Genomic DNA, 10,003 nt, shown 5'->3' on the forward strand with positions numbered 1-10,003 from the left:
ACCTTGCCCTTGCCAACTCAGCTATCGTCTCCCTGACTGTGAACACGCACCGGCCAGGAACACCTTTATGCTTCCCTCCTTCACTACTCCGATCTGTAAACTCGGGCCGGGCAGCAGTACATTTATGCTTCTCTGCTTTACCACTCCGACTTGTGAACTCAGACCGACCAGCGCCACCTTTATGCTTCCCTCTCCTTTACTTCTCTGATCTACGTCTACATCAATTCCATGCACGTCACACGCTATTAAACAAAGGTCATTAATAGTAGCGCGGCAAGGCATCATATATCTTGGAATTTGTAGCAGGTGAACGCGCTATCGGTCTTGTACTTTATACCTGAGCCGATGCTGAGCTTCTATATTGCGCGTTTACCGTGAGAGGTGATGTGTGTTTTAATCGAGGCGTCCCCGAGGGTGGTAGTAAAGTTGGTTCCCTTCACCGATGTTCAGTTTTTTTCGACACGGCTGCGGTATTATGAACAGTACTGCACGGAGGGGATTTTGAGTTTCAGGTTACTGTGTGTGTGTGTGTGTGTGTGTGTGTGTGTGTGTGTGTGTGTGTTGCTCGTAAACTGTACGTGTAAGCACCAGTAACTAGAGCAGCAGGTGATGTATGCACTGCGCTGTCTGCTTCACTTTATTTCCGAGAATAAAATGGAGAAGAGGAGATGGAGAAGGAAGAGTAAGGAGAGAAAGAAGATGAGAATGAGAAGAAAAAGGAGAAAGAGGAAAAGGAAAGACGCTCTAAGAGACCAAATTCTTGATCATATACCCAATAACCACCAACTAAACACCAAGGCAACCCTGAACCATACAACAATAACAATTAACAGGGATACCAACACCACACACCAGTACTTTATACTCAAATATGGTCAACATTTCTATCCCAGGCCATCACAGGCGTTGAATCTGGCTACCTGAAGATAATACAACCGGCTATCAGCCCCCGCAGAGTCCCTCCACACCGGTGCGAGCAGTGTGGCGTGGAGCAGCGGGTGAGGGGCGAGGAAGTAGGGGCTAACAGGCGGATCGCAAGGGAGGCCACGTCTCAGCCCGGCCGTCCATTAATCTGCCAAGTGATCCGGGTTACGGCCGAGGCGCAACCCAGCAAGGAATTATACGTTCATTGCTGTGTTTAGAATACCGAGTGTCCAGGAGTGTTGCCAGCCCAGCCAGTTTAGCAAGGTGTATAGAAAGATTACATTTACCTAAGGAATTAATGCGTCGTAAACTCTATACTCTATATAGTTATATGAAGGCTATTTGAAGTTTCCCACGGCTTAAGAGTCACTGTAGTTCATCTATTTGTTGTTGGTACTGGAATACTATATACGATGGTCCTCACTCGCTAGACAGATTAGTTTACTCTGTTTACATGAAGCACCATGCAGTTCATTACACACACTCTCTATTGTTGAGTCACAGAGAAATCTTTCAATAAAACGTTGTGTACCTCCGGATATTAAGCAACTAAGGAAAGATGATGAGTCTTACTTGGTCCTTACACTGTTTTATTGATCAGACACCTATTCCGAGGAGCGGCAGCGGCGGCGGTGAAGGAACAAGGAATACAGGTGGCGGGGCGGCAGGTGTGAGGATGCATCGAGCAGCTTCTTGGTGACCATTTGTTGGATAAGGAATCTTTCATCAGTTACCTCCCGGGTGGGAATCCCTGAATACCTGACTCACTGACTCACTGGATGACTGATTAACGTAGTGACTACCTTGCTGGAGGATGAACGGACTGATTGACTGATCGAATGACTGATTAGCGGATTGACTAACTGATTGACCGGACTGTTTGACTTATCGACTGACTGATTAGCGGATTGACTAACTGAGTGAAGAATGACCGGACTGATTGACTGATTGACTGACGGACTGATTAACGGAATAACCACTTAACTGAAAGATGAACGGACTGATGAACTGACAAACTGACTGACGTATTTTGAATGACTAAAACTGACTAACGAATTCTGAATGACTTATCTGACTCACAGTGACTCGGCTTAAGTTCCTTTTCAACATTTCCGTAAAAAAAAAAAGAAAAAAATTATAAAAGGAAAGGAAACAAAGAAAAACATTACTGGGAAACACGAATAAATAGTAAAAAAGTATTCTTGTGTCACTTTTTTTCTCCTGTAAACGTATACAAGGAAAACATTTAAAAAACTCAAAAGGTTATCAAAAGGAAGTGAGTCGATGAGTCATGTGGATGGCCTTTCTGAACTCCCTGTAATGTTTTGGGATGTCTTGCCTCACTGATAAGCGGCATAAGGAACATGAGAAGTGAAGAGATGACTGTCCAGGGCGCTAAACAGTATCAAACAGTATCTCTGACGATCCCAAGTAGAAAACACATGCAAGCGTAGACTTAAGCTGAATGTTTTGCCTTTTAAACTCATTGGTGTGGCGTCAATATCAAAGAACGTAAATCTCTGTACAGGTTAACACTAGTGATACAGTTGAGACATTTTGGACAAGTGGAGGAAGAAGGTGTAAGGAAAAACGGAGTGACGAAGTAAGTTTATTTCCCTGTTAGTTTCACTATCTGCTTTTTTTTATGTGTAATAAACTCACCTCGTCACTCCCGTTTTTCCTTCCTCCGCTAGTAATGCAGTTAATTATAGGGCAATAAAGTCTCATGATTAAAAATTTTAAGGGAATAACGAAGGTATTTGGAGTAAATTATCACGAAATGGTTTGTAACTGTAGCAAATCGTTCTCTCTGACTTTAGTAAAGTGCTATGCAGATTCAGAAAAGTTCCGTAGAGAAAAGAACAATAATTAGAGTTTTCGTTTGAAGTAAAATTAATAAAATATACACTTATTTTGACAGACAAATGACGCTTCCTGTAATTCATCACGCTTATCCATCTCAACTTCACATCCCATTCTATCTCGCCCTAAAAATCAGCACAAGACGAAACAAAAGAACTATACTCGTACATCAACTAAAACTGATAAAGTACCCACAAATATCTTGTTAGTGTTACATTTATTTCTACTTAAGCTTGTACTCAGGCCAGTCCATTCTTAGGGAGCTCCACCTAAGTGTTACTCCACCCCGCCCCGCCCTGCCCCGCCCTGCCCCACTCTGGCCCACTCAGACGGACGTAAACGCACTAAAATACAAATTAGTCCGCCACATCCCTGAGCTACAGCCGCTCCCATTACTAGAAAGACCGCTCTGATTATTTTCAAACCTGCGGTAAGTGAGCAGCCCAGAGGAAAGCAAACAAACAGGGAGGGTCGCCCGAGCCTGCCTCACCACCTCGCGCCAGCTGGCCGCCCTCACCCGTGCTGACCAGCCAGAGGGCAGCGTTTGGGCGACGGTGTGAGTCATTCCCCTCCCCGCCCCTGCCGACCACCGCCACCCACTTGACGGGGAGGGGAGGGCGGCAGGGGACGAGGTGGCGAGTAAATGCTTAGTGTATGACATAATAGGCAATTTATGGATGTAAAGAGAAGTCTTTCACAAGCAGCGGCTGAGTCACGCATCACATGTTGGATTCATGCGCCTCAGTGTCTAGGAAATTGTTCCCAGTGTTTGTTTCTGACCAGAGAATGAGACACACATACGAGTACACCTACGCTTAGTGAAATGGATGGAGATACGAGACACAGAGACAGAGACAGAGACAGACGCATGCAATCTACTTGTCAGGACATGTTCGTAGCGAAGAACACGTTGTGGTGTTGGTGACTTTTGCGAGTGTTTACTGTGGTGAGCAGCGCGCGTAGCCAGGAGTGAGGGCGTCCACCATCACCACCACCACCACCACCACCACCACCACCTCTAATTAGACTCAAGGGGCGCTGCATCTGGAGGCACCACCCACATCCCTGATGGAGTGTCTGGCGAGGTGATGGAGGGTGAGTGAAGGGAGCCGCGCCCGACAGTCCCCTCGGGCTAAGGAATCGAACCCTGCTCCTTTCACCTGTGACGAGGCAGCCCGCGAAGGAGTCACATAAATCAATGAGTTATACTGACACCAATGCTCGCTAGTGGTAGTGGTGGTGATGTTGGTGGTGAGCTCCCGCCGCGTCAGGCAGACAGCGAGGCATTACTGTTCACTTATGGCCGTAAGGAGGAAGCATTTACCAATTTAACGCTTAATTTCACTTAAAAAGATTCTGTCAACACCAACATCGAACACCGTGTGAAGTTCGGACTTCGTGCTGTGGACACCGAGAGCAGGACGAGGATATGAACTACACCTCACCACTTTCCCACACTAATGGTTCAACACTTGCACCAGAGGAACTAACACGCGTGACTGTGACGACCAACACGACTTTCCAATACTGTTTATAATGTAAGGGTGATCTGGAGAAGGACAACAAGACAGAAAAAAAAAAAGGCCACTGGAGGTGCAAACCCTAAGAGGCAATTGTCCATAATTACGAGATATTTTGAAACTTTTAGAGGCAAGAGAGCAAGAGTACATAAAAATACTAATAAACTAACATCTCAAATAATAACAATATACAGATAAAAAGATATACGTATTGTGAAGGTGACCTGGCTATAGTCATGCAAACGTGGCAGCTGTGAGGGGCTGACTCACACAGAAGTTTGGCTGCGATGCTAACAATGCATGATCGGCAAGAGCAGTAAATAACATGGAGTAAATACCGTCATGACACACATGCACCTCGCTACTGGCGGAAAGCACAAACTGCCAGTCAGTCAAAAGTTATATGTAGTTACACATAAATGCCTGATCCAACACGGAGGAGAAAGAAAAAAAAATCAACAGGAAGGATCACACATCATACTACCAAACATATGATTCTGACGCGCATGATTTCTGATGCTGCCAGCTCATGATATGAATAAGAAAAAAGTGATCGTAACCTCGGAAAAATAGACAAAACTGTGCAATATTGGGAGCAACAATGTCGGTGACCCCTTCGCAGGTGTGGCTTCGATGCAGACTAATGACAATACACGCCACACACACACACATGCACACATGAACGTACTGCCTCCTGCTCTATTATCTTCTAGCAGCGATATAGGCAGGACTGAAATAACGGCGGGGAACATCTGCTGCATAATACTTGGAAAAACATCAAAAGTGGCAACAGAATTATTACGGAAAATTATGGAATTGCTTTTTTTGGTATACCAGGATCGTCGACAAAATACGAACAAATATAGCAACGAGGAAAAAAAAATTATCAGTACACACATACACACACACACACACACACACACACACACACACACACACACACACACACACACACACACACACACACACACACACACATACACACACACACACACACACACACACACACACATACTCACACGCACTCTCTCTCTCTCTCTCTCTCTCTCTCTCAACAAGATACAGGAAGAAAAACAGGAAAATTTTTCACAGTAGTCTCTATTGATGTTCTTGAAGAAGCGTTCGCGAGAGAGAGAGAGAGAGAGAGAGAGAGAGAGAGAGAGAGAGAGAGAGAGAGAGAGAGAGAGAGAGAGAGAGAGAGAGAGAGAGAGAGAGAGAGAGAGATGCTAGTTCAGAAAGCTGCCTTCCTCTTCTACTTTCCTGATTCTCATCCTCTTTCTCTTACAGCTCCTATTCATATTCATCTTTTCCCTCCATCTATATTTAATTTTTCCTCTTCTTCTCCTTTTCTTCCTTCCTTTTCACTTCTATCCGTCTCTGTTTTCTGTTTCTATTTCTGCTCTATTTCTATCTATCTCTGCTCTGCGCCTTACTCATTCATCTCCGTTTTCTTACAGAGCTGATATAGGGTCCTCCTCCTCTTCCTCCTCCTCCTCCTCCTCCTCCTCCTCCTCCTCCTCCTCCTTCTCCTCCTCCTCCTCTATGCTCCTGCTACTCCTCTACTCGTGCCATGCTCCGCCAGGCACCTCCCACCTTACCACACTCCATCACACACACGCCCTTGGCCACCACTATCATCATCGCGCCTCTCATGTCCCTCACACCCACTTAAACCTTGACCACGGCGACCACCACCACCACCACCACCATCACCACCACTAGCACCACCATCATCACAACTTCTCGTACTGCCACTTCTACCAACCCCTTCCCCCCCACCCCCTCTCTCTATCCTCGCTACACCACGTCATCTTTTCCGCCACCACCGTGAATCAAACTGAGCCTTCATCACTCAGTCGAGGCCCAGTACCTCTACTGGCAGGTGTTTTATTTCAGGAACAATAATGTTCAAATGACGCGTGAGTCTCGGTTCATCATGGAAGGCCGAGATGTGACAAAGGGATTTCTGAACAATAGCAAGTCATACACCTGTGGGACACCTTAATCATGTTATTACCTGTGTGGTTCTCCTTCATATTTCGATACCCATAGACTGGTTAGAGATCGACTTGTCAAACACTTCTTAGTCTATCAATTCTATCAATTTCTATAGATACATTAGTTACAAAAATATCTATCTTTATCGTGTTATGACCTGAGCAGATTTCCTTATGTTCGGACACCTACAGTCTGATAAGAGACCGACTTGTCAAACACTTCTTGACAACAGTTTCTATACATACATTAGTTGCAAAAATAACTTAATCGTGTTATCATTTGTGTAGTTTGTCTTCACATTTGAACACGTAGTATGTTAAATCCATTTGGCAAACATCCTTCACCTTATGAATCCTGAATATCAATTTCTAAGGACACATTAGTTCTAAAATAGATTTAATCGTGTTATCCCTATTGTATTTCTCCTTCACTTCTGAACGCGCGGTCTGCAAGGTCTCAGCTTATGTATGGATCTCACTGTCAATTCTTACATAGATATTAGTTACAAAATAGAATCTGTTACAAGTATGTCACCATGTACGTGATGTAACCCGCTAAAAGAGGAGAAAAGAGAGGTAGATGTGGCTCGTATACACCTGTGTTCCGCGCCAGGTGTGGCAGCAGGTGTGGCGCCACGAACACAATTCCCACAATACATCATCAGCTTATTTATGGCAATAATTACTCGACGAGAGATAGCCACAAAGAGCCTCACACACCTGTACTAATTAAAGTGAGGGCTGGGGTGGTATGGCTTTGTCTCCAGGCAGGGTTAGACCGGTGTTTGGTGAGTGCCACGTGTGTGTGTGTGTGTGTGTGTGTGTGTGTGTGTGTGTGTGTGTGTGTGTGTGTGTGTGTGTGTGTGAAGTCAACAGGCATAGGTGGGCTAGGTGCAAACACTGAAATCTGTGGGCAAACAAGAGAGGGAGATGAAGTATAAAGGAGGAAATGGACAGAAGAGAGGAGAGAAAAGAAAAACAAATCGTAAAAGACTTACACGTACATTAATTCTTTTCCTTCACCCATTAATAGAACAACCATAAGGCCAGTGCAATACTTAATGGAGATCTTAATTAAAGGCTACCTGACGTGTTACCTGTACTTCCACACTGACAAACTCTCAAGTATACCACCAAAACAGAAAAGGAAACACGCCATATGGAGGTCGACATTGAGAATCTTTGGCCACACCTGTAATGATTTGTTGTCAGATGAGTGATGCGTTATAATTCATCCTCCTATCGCTGTAAATCATTCATCAATTTACAAGAGACTCCACAGTGTCTCGTCCATCATGTTTAATACCTGCACCTGGTCTCTCCCTTCCCCCCGCCCCTCGAGTCACACCTCTCTCGATGCTGTGGGAAAGTAAACAATCACCTGAACATAAAAATCTATCAGCCTCACCTACTGGTACTGCTGCTGTCGCTCACGCTTCACCTCCTCCTTCTCCTCCTCCTGCTCCCCTTCAGTGTCCCCCTCCTGGCACTGTAATAGCCTGGTAATTACTGGCCGGGAGCAGGAGGTAGTTATTACCATCAGGGCTGATCAGGAGGCATCACGCGGCCTGTCCTCCGTCAGTAAGAAAGCCGAGGGGCGCGTCAAGGCAAACTGGAGCAAGGCAGACACTCACTCCCTCCCCGCGACTGACAACTCTCGCCACTCCTGTAATTACCAGCCGGTTATGCCCACGCCACGCTCCCCCCGGAGGAGCTTAATGCACCGCTAAGTGATCCGGGTCTTGTCTGGGATGAGAATGTGAGAGGCAGCGCTGCAGATACCGAGGCTTAAAAACATCATATACTTGACATAAATCTTTTTGCGTGTTTTCCAGAAGGATGACTGGGAGAAGTATACTATTCATTGTTGTGGATATTGCATGGACGGGTTAATAATGGACAACTCAAGTTCAAATGAAAGAAAAACTGAGGTAATAAGAAAATGTTTGGGTATTTGCAGCATTTATTTTCTCGTTTCCTACTCCAAATTTCCTCCGTTAACTTGATAAAAAGAATGTAGAAGAAAAACAAAAGGTGCAATGGTCGGAAGTTTGATAACACATTATCTACATAATTCTTTTCTATAACTGACCTTCTTTAATTCCTCCTTCTCTCCTTTCGCTTTCCTCCCTCCGTCCCTCCCTCCCACCACACCACCACCAGCGGGCATACAGGCAAAGAGACAGACACAGACGCACATCACCCACCTCTCTCCACAGCAACTCGCATAAAAAAAAAAAAAAAAAAAAGTAATATCTACTGCTATCCACCAATCACACTTCCACATGTCTGCATCACCACCACCACCACCACCACCTGTTCGCCTCTCTGTACTCTCGCCCAAGGTGTACCAAGACAATTTACATTCCAACGTGTGAATAACAGTTATTTAGAGGCCAACTCTCACTAGTAATTGTGGTCATCATTGGTTGGTGTCCCGAAGCTGCCGAGAGACCTGACTGATCACCTCTTTCCACACACCCTCCTCGCCCCCATTCTCTCTCTCTCTCTCTCTCTCTCTCTCTCTCTCTCTCTCTCTCTCTCTCTCTCTCTCTCTCAGACCCAACAGCAGAACAAGCCAGTAACGGGAGGCAGTGGGATCTCGCACATTCTCTCCCTAGTAACATTTATACCCCCGCGGCGTGCCTCAGGGATCCACGCCGCGGCCTACACTCCGCCGCCCATCCATTAACATCAGAGACACTAATGGAGGAGTTAGAAATAATGAGGAAAAAATATTACGTATCAAAACCACAAAATATTCGCTTTTTAATTCGTTTCTCTTCCTGGTCTTTCTTCTTTTTTTTTTTTTCTCTCTCTTTCGTTTTTCTCTTCGCTTCCCTGACATTGATAGAGGAGTCGGAAATAATGAGGAAAAAATATCAGGTATGTGTGAACACTTACGATTCACGTGCTAAATCTTCGCTCTCATTAATTTTTCCTCTATTTGTTTTATTCTATTCTTCCGCCTTTTTTAACCTATCTCATTCTCCCACACGTAGTTAATTACAGGCAGGAGGTAGATGAACAGATATCCTTTCCGTACACCTACAGTTTTCCTGGTGTCTGTTTTTCCTATATTTTCTTATGTATTCTTCCTTCTCCTAGTCTTTACACCTTGTTCCTTCTTGCTCCTCACCTTCCTCTGTTATTTAGTTCTTTTAGCTTATATTTATTTTTCTCTCTATAGCCTTTTTATATATTTATCTTTTTTTTCACATATTGCTCTTCCTCCTTACCTACTTGCTTTATTTATTCACAATTACTTTTTTTTTTATTCCTATTTCTCCCTCATTTTTCTCATTCTTTTCACCTGCTCCTCTTCTTCCTCACCTCCACAGCTTATTAGTTCCCCCAGCGTCTGTTCTTCCTGTGTATTCTTAACGTATTCCATCTTCTCTTAGTCTTTCCCGCCTCATGCTCTTCCTCCCCGCCTCCTTGACTTACTTGCTTTGCTCCTCACACTCTACATAACCATGCGTCTGAGTTCCCATTGCTAATCCATTGTACTCGCCTCGTTCCTTCACCTGTCTCACTCCCAGCGCACTTCACCCAGCCCTTCTCTCCTTATTCTGATTCCCCGCCTCCCCCTGCGATGCTCACTCTAAGTTAGTCACGGGGAGAGGAGAGCTGCGTGAGAGGAATATGTCTTTTCTCTTTCACATTAGATTTCCTTCATCAATCATCATAAAATTATCT

The sequence above is a fragment of the Scylla paramamosain genome, chromosome 4 (assembly GCF_035594125.1).
Source record: "Scylla paramamosain isolate STU-SP2022 chromosome 4, ASM3559412v1, whole genome shotgun sequence".
In the NCBI taxonomy this organism is placed as follows: Eukaryota; Metazoa; Arthropoda; class Malacostraca; order Decapoda; family Portunidae; genus Scylla; species Scylla paramamosain.